The following is a 12,766-nucleotide window of genomic DNA, read 5'->3' as shown; positions in this document are numbered from 1 at the left end:
ACTTTATTCCAGTACCTGCCAGTAGATTTCACAACCAGTTCCTGCTGACTAAATGTCACTGTTGTGTATGTCATCTCATTTCTCACTTGCAGTTCCTTGGGTTTTGGAGTGGTACCAAGAAATGACTTGGAAGACTTCTAGCCTCCCCACCTGCATCAGTACCATAAGTATCCCTCCCCCATTTTTGATGTGGACAATTGATATACTTACAGTCTTATGTAAAGTGCTACTAATTCCTTTTTCCAATTATACATATTTCTTTTTTTCTTTTTTTTTTTTGGCGGTACGTGGGCCTCTCACTGTTGTGGCCTCTCCCGTTGCGGAGCACAGGCTTCGGACGCGCAGGCTCAGCGGCCATGGCTCACAGGCCTAGCCGCTCTGCGGCATGTGGGATCTTCCCGGACCGGGGCACGAACCCGTGTCCCCTGCATCGGCAGGCGGACTCTCAACCACTGTGCCACCAGGGAAGCCCTATACATATTTCTTTAATAGAAACTTATTATTTAATAGAAATCCTAGAGGCAATACTAGAGATTAGTCAACTATTTAGTAGGAAAAAGTTTTCCAATATTATTTTAGATTATATAGGTTACATTTAAGATTGTTCAAGTAAGAAAAACATTGACCTGATACAGTTAAGTGAACTTGAATGAGGAAAATATATGTAACAAATAAACCTAAAGGAAAACATTCCAACTAGGAAATTCATTCAGGAAAGTTGAATTAAAAGAGTAAATATATTGTGGAATCTAAAATATGAGACAAATGAATTTATTTACAAGACAGAAACAGACTCACAGACATAGGAAAGAAACTTATGGTTACCAAAGGAGAAAACGGGTGGGGGAGGTATAAATTAGGAGTTTGGGATTAGCAGATACAAATGACTGTATATAAAATAGATAATCAACAAGGTCCTACTGTACAGCACAGGGAACTGTATTCAATATCCTGTAATAAATGATAATGGAAAAGAATATGAAAAAGAATATATATATATGTATATATATCTGAATCATGTTGCTGCACGCCAGAAACTAACACAACATTGTAAATCAACTATACTTCAATGAAAAAGAAATTTTTAATTAAAAAAGTACTTTAAGGGCTTCCCTGGTGCTGCAGTGGTTGAGAGTCTGCCTGCTGATGCAGGGGACACGGGTTCGTGCCCCGGTCCGGGAAGATCCCACATGCCGCAGAGCGGCTGGCCCCGTGAGCCATGGCCGCTGAGCCTGTGTGTCCGGAGCCTGTGCTCCACAACAGGAGAGGCCACAACAGTGAGAGGCCCGCGTACCGCAAAAAAAAAAAAAAGTACTTTAAGATAAAATGGGACAAAAAGAGTCTAAAGAAAGCAGAAATAAAGGATGCTTTCAGACAAAAAAAGAAGAGTAATATGTAACTAATTAGTTTTTTGTTTAATAATGCCTAATGCTGCGCTTGTAATAAAACGGACAGTATACTTGGATTGCTGTTAGTATTGTTAACTAGTGCATAAGAACCAGGGATAAGAACCATCAGGGACTCCCCTGGTGGCGCAGTGGTTAACAATCCGCCTGCCAATGCAGGGGACGCTGGTTGGAGCCCTGGTCTGGGAAGATCCCACATGCCGCGGAGCAACTAAGCCCATGCGCCTCAGCTACCGAGCCTGCGCTCTAGAGCCCAGGAGCCACAACTACTGAGCACGCATACCACAACTACTGAAGCCTGCACGCCTAGAGCCTGTACTCCACAACAAGAGAAGCCACCGCAATGAGAAGCCCGCGCACCACAGCGAAGAGTAGCCCCCACTTGCCACTAGAGAAAGCCTGCGCGCAGCAACGAAGACCCAACACAGCCAAAAATAAATAAATTAATTAATTAATTTTTTTAAAAAACCATCAACTAGGTCTGAGTTTGGGCAAAAACAAGAAAGGATCTTGGTTTGTTCAAACTGATGAAGCTATGAGCTTTTTACTTTTTCTTATGCTCACATTTTTCTTATATATTTGTGTTTTATGGTTTCTTATAGCCTGAATTGTGTCTCCCCTGAAAAAAAAATTTGTATGTTGAGGTCCTAACCCACAGTACCTCAGAATGTGACTGTATGTGGAGATAAGGCTTTAAAGAGGTAATTAAGGTAAAAGGAGGTCACATTGGGCCCTAATCCAATATGACTGGTGTCCTTATAAGGAGAACAGGACACACAGAGAGGAGGCTGTGTGAAGACACAGGGAGAAGACGGCCATCTACCAGCCGAGGAGAGAGGCCTGAGAAGAAGGCAACCCTGCTGACACGTTGATCTGGACTTCCAGCTTCCAGGATTGTGAGAAAATACATTTCTCTTGGTTAAGCCTCCCAGTCTGGGGTACTTTGTTATGACAGCCATAACAAACCCATACATGGTTCAAAATAATGAATCGCTTAAAAGAAGTACAGCTTTTTTAGTAATATACTAGTAGCTAGCATAATCCTTGGGGAGCCGAAAAGGCAATTAGGCAAAATATGTCTCAATAACCAGCAAATTCATGTTTATAAGAGCTCCTTGAGAAAAATCCCTAAAGAGGCCTGAAGTTCTTGGCTCTGTCCTGTAATGACTTTTCCTTCCCACTGGAGAAGATGGAAATAACAGAGTAAGGCCATTGCTATGAGCAATGTATGACGAGGTCAGAGTGACATCTGCATACCCCCTGCTTAGAGCACCTTTGCTTAGAAATGTAGCTTGCTTGTTCTTCTTGATACATGTCTCAATGGTTACATTAAGAGGACAGTTTTCTCTTCACATTCCAAATAAGGCAAAAATAAGCTGCAATTGGGTTTCACCTTAGGTCCCCAGTTTCAGTCTCTGAGAAAGTTAGAAGGGTCAGGCACCTCTATTTGGCTGTAACAATCACGTGATAGTCCTTACAAGGGCTCAGCAGTTGGCTTTGAGCAAAACCCATCTCCTGTCCATCCCCAGATCGCTGGGGGTTTAGGACCAGGCCATCCAATGGCCGATGTTGCCTCTGTGCAGGTTTCTGGATATTGGTTGAACATTGCACTTAATTGGAAATGAAGGGAATGTGAGTTCATTCCATCAAAAGAACTAAAGTTCAGTCTGGTTCAGATAAAGGGAAATACTAATTTGACTATTAATAACTATACATGCATCTAGAGATTTATAGGAAAATGTTCATCACAACTTTATTTATAAGAATTTTTTTAAAAATGGAAATACCTCACTCTAAGTCACTACCACAGTGAGGTGTATTATTTTTTAATTTTTTAATTTTTTGCAGTACGCGGGCCTCTCACTGCTGTGGCCTCTCCCGTTGCAGAGCACAGGCTCCAGACATGCAGGCTCAGCGGCCATGGCTCACGGGCCCAGCCGCTCCGCGGCATGTGGGATCTTCCCGGACCGGGGCACGAACCCGTGTCCCCTGCATCGGCAGGCAGACTCAACCACTGCGTCACCAGGGAAGCCCCAGTGAGGTGTATTATTGATAGTATTAACAATGGTCTGACCAGATACAAATATATTCCAGAATGATGCAATTCTCATCTGCCTGAACTACACCCAGAGCCTGTCCTCATCTTCTGTATTCTGTTGATCTATCCTCACTGTTGTTTAAAAAACAAAATGAGACTAAAATGGAAAAAAAAAAGAGAGCGAGAGAGAGAACAGTGGGCACTTTTGTCGGGGAGAACAGGAAATTTAGCGTGATTGGCTGGGAAGGGGCCAGAGGAAACTTTCCTAAGGTAAAGGTGATGTTCTATGCCCTGATAGCAGTTTGGGTTACAGGAGTTTATGCATCTGTCAAAATGCAGCAAATACATGCTCAAGATTTGTGAATTTCAAAGTATGTAAATTATATATCAAAAGAAGAAACTGTGAACAAATCCTGAACTCAGGCTCATGATCTGAATGCTGAAGTCTTAAAGAGGACATGTCCTGATACCTGCAGTTTACTTTGAAATGCGTCAGAAAAAAAAGATGGCTGAATGGAAGGTTAGAGGGATGGATAGACGGATAGATATGTGCTGAAACAAGCATAACAAAATGTTAATGCTAAACTCTAGGTAGTGGGTAGACCGAGGATAACTACAAGGTTTTTCAACTGTATGTTTGAATTTTTTCATAAGAAAATATTAGAAGAAAATGAAAAACACTATAAAACCAAAAAAAAAAACCACACAAAAATTAAACATATTGCTCAATTATATTGCCCTTGAGCAAAATTACAATCCAAGTAAACTAAGTATAAATGTCTAACTAATTTAATCCAATCGAATAGGTATCTTATAAAACTCAGGACTTACTGAAACTTCTCATCTAAAAGAAAGGAATCACCTAGGGTAAAGCCACACAGGGTCCTCTTTGTGCAGGGGCATATGTTGACCGTGGACTTACGTGAGACCACAACAGGCATCTCTGGCTCACTCAAGGTTGTAGCATTTACTAATTACTTAGGGGAGGACATTGTGGGCTTTGTTTCATTTTTGGTTTTGCTTTTTAGATTAAGTAACATGATCTGGCTTCAATTTAAAAGCATTGTTTTTGTTTCATTGTGTGGGTTTTTTGGTAGCAGATTTATTGAGCTATAATGCACATATTATACAAGTCACCCATTTGAAATGTACCGTTCAGTGGTTTTTAGTATATACACAGTTATGCAACCATAACAGGAGTCAAATTGAGACCATTCCCATCACCCCAGAAAGAAACTCCATACAATTTACAGTCACTTTCAACTGGCCCCGACCACCCCCAGCTCCAGCTCTAGGCAACCACTAATCTACTTTCTGTCGTCATAGATTTGCCTTTTCTAGGTGATAATATAGCACATGGCCTTTTGTATCCTACTGCTTTCAGCCAGCATAATATTTTTAAGGTCCGTCCATGTTGTAGCTTGTATTAAAACTTCACTCCTTTTCACGGCTGGATAATACACCGTTGTGTGGATGTACACCACATTGTGCTTATTCATTTGCCCATTGATGGACATCTTGGGTTGTTTCTACTTTTTGGCTATTATGAATGACGCTGCTGTGAACACTTGTGTACAAGTTTTTGCATAGGTTTTCAAATTTCTTGTGTACATGCCTAAAAGCAGAATTGTTGGATCACACAGTAACTCTGTGTTTAACCATTTGAGGAACTGCCAGACTCTCTTCCAAAGTAGCTACACCATTTTACATTTCCACCAGCAGTGTGTGAATGTTCCAGCTTCTCCACATCTTAGGCAAACACATTATGATCTGTCTTTTCTATTAGAGCCACCTTTATGGTAACAGTGTATTTTGAGGCATTTCATCTATAATAGCCACTGAATTGGACATTGGCAGACACTGTATATTTTATAAACTTAAAATGAAATGTGTTCATTTCAAGAGGAACTACCACAACATGAATTCCTGTGACCATAGATGACTCACTTTTAGTACATTGGTCCATATCAAATCTACCAGTCAGAGCTCAAGGAAACTGTGCCCTTTTCTGAGAGGTACAATTTGTTGGCTTCCTCTAACCATCAGAAATCAGTAACTAAATTCTATTAGTAGTGGCTGAAGCATTTTATCAGCGACATAGATTAATGAAAAAATTAATGCTGGACACATAGGAAATTCTCTATTTTTGGAATATTGAAAAAAATTCAATTATTCAACAATAGGAATTAATAATAAAGTTATACACTATACACAGCACAAAAATATTAATGAGCAGGAGAGAAGATGTCACAAGAACAAAAAGTCTGATTGGGTTTTATAAAAAGATAAAGTGGACACGTAGGAAAAATGCAACTTACCTTATATTAGTCAGATGTTAAGAGCTTCTCTAAGTCTAAATACACCTCTGAAAACTATACCTCATTATACCCCAGAAGCACTTCATATGTTTGTCTGTAATACATAAATATATATTTATTTATATATCTAAAGAACGTATGAACCAATAAATGAGCACCAGCAATGCAATAGAAAAAAAATGAGTAAAAGATAAATAAATATAAATGGCTTCTAAACCAATGATTCCAAATCTCGTTCATAATTATAGTAGTATGCATTTAAATAATAATGGTATATATTTTCCTTTAAAAATTGATAAATATATTTTTCTGTTGACATTTCTAACTTATGAACTACCTCAGACACAAGCTCCCATTAGTTCGAAGAAAGGTCGTATTTAAACTCAGTTCATTCATCTAAAGTCATTCTCTCCCTGATCTTGTTTTAGGTCGTAGATAAAGACAGCCTCTGATGGCTCACAAAACAGCCACATTTCAGTACCAATTTATTCTTTTTAATTAATTAATTTATTTATTTAGTTAGTTTTGGCTGCATTGGGTCTTCCTTGTGGTGCGCGGGCTTCTCAATGCAGTGGCTTCTCTTGTTGCAGAGCATGGGCTCTCGGCGCGGGGGCTTCAGTAGTTGTGGTACACGGACTCAGTAGTTGTGGCATGTGGACTCAGTAGTTGTGGCTCACTGGCTCCAGAGGGCAGGCTCAGTAGTTGTGGCGCACGGGCTTAGTTGCTCCGCGGCATGTGGGATCTTCCCTGACCAGGGCTCGAACCCGTGTCCCCTGCATTGGCAGGCGGATTCTTAACCACTGCACCACCAGGGAAGTCCCTCCAGTACCAATTTAGAGTTGTAAGACTTTCACATAATACTGCATCAAAATTTATTATAAAGAACTAAAATTTCAAAAAGAACTAGAATTTTCCACTTCCTATCTGTCTTATTCATCTTTCCTTTCTCCATATAAGTGACTGGGCAACAGGATTTGGAGAAAGTCTTTTGATAATAAACTTCTGGTAGCTTATGAATTGTGAATATTGTAAATGTAATACCTGATGAAAATTATTTAATATGTAGCTAAATTGAGCTTGATAGCTGTCCTTTTGTTGTTGCAACAAGCATTCTTTTATGAGTTACAAAGCATTTATTACCATACATTTAAATTCTTTTAAGCAGTTTCATTTAAAAATTAATCAGAAACACAAATTATTTTTGAAAAGTCTGTTTTATAAAAAGATATGTTTTTTCCCTTATATATTCTATTTTACTTACACAAAATGTTTCTTTTCTTCTCTTTATTGAACAGAAGATATATGTACCGAGTTTCTATTCTCTGCTCAGGTTCTACTTGAATAGCAATGAATTGCAAGATACATAGATGATAAATCATGTAAGAATTTACTCAGTGAATATTTATTACTAGATCAAGAGAGTAAAATTTTTGATAGTACTTTTTTTTACTTAAAAGTCTTTATTGGTTCCCTTTAAGCCTGAAAATAAAGTTTTGTTAAGCTACCCTCCCCATTTCTCTCTGCCTATTCTAACCTGTTCTAGACAGGTGCTACTGTAGAGCTTTCATGCCATTGGTCTATTATGCCTTATTAAATCCAAGCCACATGTGCAGTCAAAGAAAACTGATATTCTTTTAGTCATTTCTAAACTACTCTCTTCTGATGTTACATATATAAGCCATGTTTTAGCAGGGTTTTTTTTCCCCTACCGTCTCACAAGTCTGTGTGTTAGAATTCGGGAATATATTTTTAGACAGTTTGGTGCAGTTCAGTGGTTTTCAGGAAGCCAAGTTAAGGGATTTCTTTGTTCTTTTCCCTCTCAGCCAGGCTGGAGCAAGGAGACATGATCTTAAAAGCTCAGGAATGTATGACGACACAGAGATGGGTAGCATTTGTCCTGGAGGACCACAGGACGCCGCAGGGACCTCAGGAGGACTCACATCACTGTTTCACGAGGTCCAAACGATGCCACTTGGATGTGGTTGCCTTGAACACAACTGTCCTCCGGCATCCATGCGTGGTCCGGGTGGTCCTAGGGGTGGCCCTGGAGGGCGACACAGGTTCACAAACAAGGTTGTCTACACCAGACCATGTCTCCTTGACTACATAAGTTTTCAGGTATGTGGTGGAAATCCAAGATCATTCTTCATGGAGAAAGAAGTCCAGATCCCAGTTTATAAGAGAGTGTATCCATGACACAAGTGTCTTACTCTCCCAGATAGGTCTTGAGGATCTAACTCCTTCTTTCTCTTTTTTTCCCCCCTAGTGGACTCTGGTTGAGCTCTAGTGCTCACAAGTCATGAACCTTCCAGGACAGTCACAATTCAAATACTATGTTCCCAATTTTGGACCATGAGGTCTGAATTTGGGTCCTGAAAATACAGTTACAGTACACCTAGGCTAAATTCTTGTTGTCGCCCTTGACTGATTCCTTCATATTTCTCTCTTGGGAGCTGCCCTGAATAACGGGTACCTGGGGAAGGACAGTTCCTAGACGCCTGGTGCCTGGTGGAGACAACAGACTGACAAGAACATGGCCAGTGCTCTGGGGGAGAAGGGCTCTGGGGGAGAAGGGCTCTGGTGAGGCAGTGCCCTCCCCAGGCTGCAGTGGTCAGCCTTGCCTCTTCCCCTGAAAGCCCTCCAACCCACTGGCCAGCTGAGCCCTCAGGCATCCCCAATGAGCTCTAAAACCCAGAATCCAAGGTGGGCATCATTAAACTACCATCTCCTCTGACTTCTGGAGAATATTACTGAGCAGTTCTGTTCAAACACCTTTAGAGACCAGGTTAAAGTCCTGGCAAATGTAGAGAGACTTGATTTTCAGGGATGGTCAGCGTATGTCATACACCATAAAAGGTGTTCCCATTCAAAATAAGAATTTAAAAACTGTGCTTGCCAAACGAAATACATGCCTCCAGTTTCCAGTGCCTGGTTTGGAGGGTCCACAGCAGCATCAGAGGAAAGAAGGGATCTTTGGTAAAATTCTGCAAGCTTTAATGAATACACTCTATGCCTAATTCTTGGTATCCCAGCTTCTTCCAAGATGAGGTTGTGTTCTGTGCCCTTGGCCACATGCTGTTTCTTCTGCGCATCTCCATGGGCAGCCTGAATCTCTCTGCAGTGGCCCTCCGAGGCTTCCTAAAACACACTGCTGCTGCCAATTAGCTTAATTTTCTCTCTGTTCTCCTAATACCACATAATGAATAGACTACATTCTGGAAAATAGGTTTTTTTGGTATTTTCTTTTAAACCCCAGTGTCTGGTTAATCTGAATCCTTTTCTCTCTGTGTGTTCCCCAATGTTCAGACCCTTTTTGTTAATTAGCAGTGACAGATGACTCACCGGTCTTGCTGGCTCCCCAGAGGAAGAAAAAGCTTGCTTCTTCTATTGATCTCAAGCCCTTCAAGAGTCACCAAATGCTCCTGGAAGCTTCTGTCACAGGGAGGAAAGTTCAATCTGAAAAAACCTGGGCAGTGGTCCAGCCATCCCTCGCATCTGACAGCAGGGACAGATGGGCCTCCCACAGCTCGATGCTGATGGGGTTTTCAGGAGCCCTGGCCATCAGAAAGAGGGCAGGGGCTGGCTGTCCAAAGCTGGGAGGGTCATCAGCTCAGCAAGAAATAAAACAGCTTGAAGGGAAGGAGGCCCATGGAGGCCACAAGTGACCGTGTGGAAAGCAGAAATCGGTAACAAGCATCAAGATGAGGCACCTAAGGGACCAAAGAAGGAGAATTCTGGGTGGTAGAATGTTTAAGGGAGTCTGGGGCCTCTTACTCAATCTCCCTGAAATTGTTTACCAGATAGAACTCTCCAAGCTTTAAAGGGCCCCTGGTCAGTTGATGGGATAAAGAATCATCTGTGCATCACACTAAGCGAAGTAAGTCAGAAAGAGAACGAATACCACATATCACTTGTATGTGGAATCTAAAATATGACACAAATCAACATATCTACAATACAGAAACAGACTCACAGACATAGAGAACAGATTTGTGGTTGCCAAGGGGCAGGGGGGTGGCGGAGGGATGGATTGGGAGTTTGGGATAAGCAGATATAAACTATTATATGTAGGATGGATAAACAACAAGGTCCTGTATAGCAAAGAGAACTAGATTCACTATCCTGTGATAAACCATAATGGAAAAGAATATGAAAAAGAATGTATGTATATTTATAACTGAACCACTTTGCTGAACCAGCAGAAATTAACACAACATTGTAAATCAACTATACTTAAATAAAATTAAAAAAAAAAAGAATCATCTATAGAATTCAGAAGTTTTCCAGTCTGTACCTGAAGGCAGGAGCTCTTTTTCTGGCACGAACAAAAGACGGATCAATTATACAGAGAGTCTTGACGAGGTGAGATCCCAGCTTTTAGTAAACTTTAGGCTCTGTGGTTGATACCCTATCCAGAACACGAAGATAATTTTCAGTGATGCTTAAGGTCATACAATATCCTACCAGGTACTTTTTGGAATTTCTTAGTAGGCACATTTCTTCAAAAATCGCTTAATTAACAAATGGTATTGAGAAAAGAAAATGTTTTGCCAATGATGTACTTTTTCCATTTGGAGGGTTTGTGAAGTTTCTTTTTTTATTTATGACAACCATTAAAACTAAGTGTTGAAAAAAAAAAAAGTAAAGGTAGAACAAGACCTGAAAAATCTCTGTATAATTAGAGTATTAAATCAAGATTTGCTCAACTAATGAGGCCTGTTCCATCTCATTTTAAGTGGGAATTTTATTCAACAAATAAAATACATATTTTGAAATATTATTTTTTCATTCTTACCTCAGTCTTTGTTGACTTTTATAGTCAGATGTTTTATTATATAGAATATGTAGGCAAAATTATACATGTATATTATTTATTAATAAATACATATACAAATAGTGGCTCTCTAGCCTCAAAATAGTTTTACTGGTAAAGAGTGCTTGATCAAAAAGGTGTAGCGGGGACTTCCCTGGTGGAGCAGTGGTTGAGAGTCCGCCTGCCGATGCAGGGGACACGGGTTCGTGCCCCGGTCCGGGAAGATCCCACATGCCGCGGATCGGCTGGGCCCGTGAGCCATGGCCGCTGAGCCTGCGCATCCGGAGCCTGTGCTCCGCAATGGGAGAGGTCATAGCAGTGAGAGGCCCGTGTACCGCAGGAAAAAAAAAAAAAGGTGTAGCGACCACTGCCCTAAATCAGGGCTTCTCAAATGTGGCTGCACAGCAGACTCACACAGAAGGCATGTTAAGCCCAGATTTCTTGCCTTCTCCTCTAATTAGATTCTCTGAGAAGTGGAGCCTGGAAATACAGTTTTTAAGCAAACTTCCAAAATGATGCTTTTGGCACTGGTCTGAGGAGAAGCACTGCAATGCACAGTTAATAATAAATAATTGTCTCAACTCATACTTCAAGAGCCTAACAGGCCTAGTTAGTGGCCAAAACTTTTATGGTTAGGAATGATGATCACATATCACAAGGAGAAAGGTGACAGTTTATAAAGAAATTATTAAACTGCCAAGTGTAACTTCCATATCAAGAACCGTCTATCAGAATTAGAGTTTTCAACCTGAAGTTCGTGGGTTCCAAGGATGCACTTCAGGGCTCTGTGAACTCCCTGAATCTGCGTGCAAAATTTTGAATATAGATACGTATGCGCACTTTCCTTGTGAAAAGATTTATAGCTTCCATCAGATTCACAGAGGGCTCCGTGGCCCAATTAAAGCTTTCAAATTACTGTTATCTTCCTTGGATGTTGATCAGCTAAAAACTTACATGCTGAAGATAAAAACTCATCATCTTCCCTTTCCAAACCAGCTCACCTCTTGAATTTCTTAGAAGCAAAACACCTTGGTGTTGGAAGTAACACCCTCTGCAAGTGTCTCTCTAAATGTTTCTGACAAATTGTTACCCATGTTCTGCTCAGGAACTCAAAAAAGAGCTTTGTTACACAAGTCACCTTCAGAAACTTCCAGCTGGGTTAAGCTGAAATAGTATTTTTCACTATTTTCGCCGCAGAGTGGGTCTTGCTCAGGTCCTGGGACCTAGAAAAACATGCTGAATGCCTTTCCCACTGGTCAGTTTTTCAGATATGTGAAGACATCATGACCCACCCATCCCCCGCTTCGCCCAAAGCTTTGTTTCTTCAGAGGAGATGTCTCCCATTCCTCCTAACCCTGGGCAGGGTACTTCACTATACTGACAATTCCTTTTTTAAATGCTCTACGGTTTGCCAATTGCCCATGATTGAACATTCATACGATACACACTTAACTCCAGTCTCCCAGATTTGGACCTTTGATACTTACTACTAACACAGCTTTGTCCCACAAGATGACTGTGTGGTCGAGTGCTGGATGGCCTGGAAATGGGCAAGACTGGAAGTTCTGAAGCTGGTGAGGGCTTCACCCGTTATCCCGGTTAGAAATGACGGGGAAGGAGGTAGGGGTAGAGAGTGGACAGAGCGGAGGTGTAGAAGAGAGAGACAGGCGGTAAAATCATAGGACTTGGCCATTGTTGGCACGTGGGAAAGGGAAGAAGGGGAGGGAGGAGGCGAGGAAGACACCACGTTGAAGGGGTGAGGTGAGGGGGGCAGACAGGCAGGAGACAAGGTGGGAAGACAGGCTGGCGCCCCACTGAACTTCAACACTGAAAAGAGGGGAGGTGGAAGGAGAGCGCCCGGGAAATGCAGAGTAGGTGAGAGCTGGAGAAGCGGGACAGAGCAAGGTCGGGGCAAATCATATGCCCCTGGGAGGCCAAGTGAGGTGAGAACCCCAAGGAGACTCCGGGTAAGAACCTGGGATACGGCCCGAAAGCTTCAGCTCTGGGTGTGGGACTGGCAGAGGGGTCTGGGAAAGTCACGAAAACGACCTCTGCAGCCTTCGCAGTGCTTGGTCCAAGTGCCCGGCCCAGACCCGGGGCTCACTACACATCCAGGTGAGGACTGAGTGACCGCGCGGAACTCGAATGAATGACCCAACCGCCCGCTGCAGGCGACGCACAGTGGCCTCGG

This window comes from Leucopleurus acutus, assembly GCF_964270905.1.
Source record: "Leucopleurus acutus genome assembly, chromosome: 19".
Lineage (NCBI taxonomy): Eukaryota > Metazoa > Chordata > Mammalia > Artiodactyla > Delphinidae > Leucopleurus > Leucopleurus acutus.
Note: the sequence above shows the minus strand (reverse complement) of the source record.